The sequence below is a fragment of the Myotis davidii genome, unplaced genomic scaffold (assembly GCF_000327345.1).
Source record: "Myotis davidii unplaced genomic scaffold, ASM32734v1 scaffold653, whole genome shotgun sequence".
NCBI classification, from domain to species: Eukaryota; Metazoa; Chordata; class Mammalia; order Chiroptera; family Vespertilionidae; genus Myotis; species Myotis davidii.
The window spans coordinates 800,719-802,430 of record NW_006285129.1 but is presented as its reverse complement, the minus strand read 5'-3'; the positions used below and the strand labels follow the sequence as shown (position 1 = coordinate 802,430).

At 55.7% G+C, this 1,712-nt stretch overlaps 1 protein-coding gene across 1 annotated transcript in view; it reads right to left on the bottom strand.

Moving 5' to 3' along the window:
• GABPB2 (GA binding protein transcription factor, beta subunit 2) overlaps nt 1–1,632 on the bottom strand; it is a 23,871-nt gene extending 22,239 nt beyond the window's left edge. Inside the window, exon 1 of the mRNA XM_006755678.2 lies at nt 1,264–1,632. The gene's annotated coding sequence lies outside the window, so the exon portion shown is untranslated. The remainder of the gene's footprint in view (nt 1–1,263) is intronic.
• Nucleotides 1,633–1,712: the final 80 nt, after the last annotated feature.

Here is a 1,712-nt window from a genome sequence, read left to right as displayed (position 1 = left end):
AAGAAACAAAATTTGATCTAATTTGACTCGCAGGACTTTGAAGATGAATAAAACACCCACATCCTCTCCCAAACACAAACACAAACACACACACACACACACACACACACACACGAGCTTTCAATAACCGTGTTTTAATAATGAAGTGCTTGAGCTCTTGACGACAAAGTACTCTATTATTGGCCAGTAATTAGAGACTAATTACGTTGGTTGATTTAAGAGATCGGGTGGGGATGATCTTTGTTGGCGTAAGTACAGCTCAGCACACAGACAGCTAACTGCAGGGAGAACTGGCACTGAGGAAACCATGGTCTGACCTTCTTGATTTTCCCTTTTTCTACCCCACGTCTCCCCACTGAGCCGCCAGCTGTACAAACGACTGTGCAACTGGAGGCTGAGGCTCAGCTGGTCACAGCCTCCTCCCCAGGCACCCAGGCTGCAGGCTGGTCCCCAGGGCACATGCATGCCGCAAGCGGTGAACGCATAAGGAAGTGGACCGACAAAATATTTTTCTCCCTTCCTTTCTCTCTCTCTCTCTCTTTTTTTAAAATATATTTTATTGATTTTTTGCAGAGAGGACGGGAGAGGGATAGAGAGTTAGAAATATCGATGAGAGAGAAACATCGATCAGCTGCCTCCTGCACAGCCCCCACTGGGGATGGGCCCGCAACCCAGGTACATGCCCTTGACCGGAATCGAACCTGGGACCCTTCAGTCCGCAGGCCGACGCTCTATCCACTGAGCCAAACCGGCCAGGGCCCTTTCTCTCTCTTAAAAAAATAAAATAGGAAAAAAAGAAAGAACTGGAGGCGGGGCCCTTAGCCCCCTTTTCGGATTAGCGTGCTCACTGATAACCTTCAGGCTCTTGCTGGGGCCGGGCATGAGTCCCCGTTTTCTCCTAAAGGTCTGTCTTTCGGGAAGAGCCCGGGAGCCCAGATCTCCGCGGAGGCAGCAGCCCGGCCCGAGCTCCGCGCTGCCCCCTAGTGGTCACCTCGACGGCCTTGGCTTCCCTTGGTCCAGCTCCCCAGCCCCGGGTCTTGCACCCACCCCCTCCTTCCCCTCCTCCCAGTCCCCTCCCCTTCCTCCCGGCAGCATCCCCTTCCTCTGCGTCCCCCGGCCCCAGGTTTCCCCGCTCCGACGAAGGGGCGCTGCTCTGTCCGCGCCCGGAAGTTCGGGGCTGTGCCGGGAAGCGGTGCAACTTTCCACGGCCCCCTCCCGCGGGCCCCCCACACCCCGGTCCACGTATCTTCTCTTCCCCCTCACCTCCTCGTCCGGGACGCCGCCGGTGGTGCTCTCGCCGGACCCGCCAGTTTGGTGCCGTCTCCTCCTCTCGTTTAGACTCCCTGTCAGTGACGGTTACTTTTTGGCCTTTTCATCTATGCATATTTTGGGGGCCTTTAACCCCCCTCGTGGAGAAATGGAGGCAACAAAATGGCGAACCCGGAAGTGGAGACTGCGGAAAACAATTTCTGGCGGAGGGATCTGTGAAGAAAAAACGACGATGGAACCTGCATTTCCATTCGAACAGAAGGATGATGTACCTCTGAGGCTCGTTTTCTATCCTCCGAAGGCTCTTGGCGGTGGGAAAGCGTGTATCCGGGGAAATCCTCGGCGGGACTCTTTGGGAACGCGGAGGGTTTCGGTTACGTGTCTTACGTGCCGCATAGATCCGGCAGGGGGCGGGCCCGCGGCTTGTTTTGGCGCCAAGAACC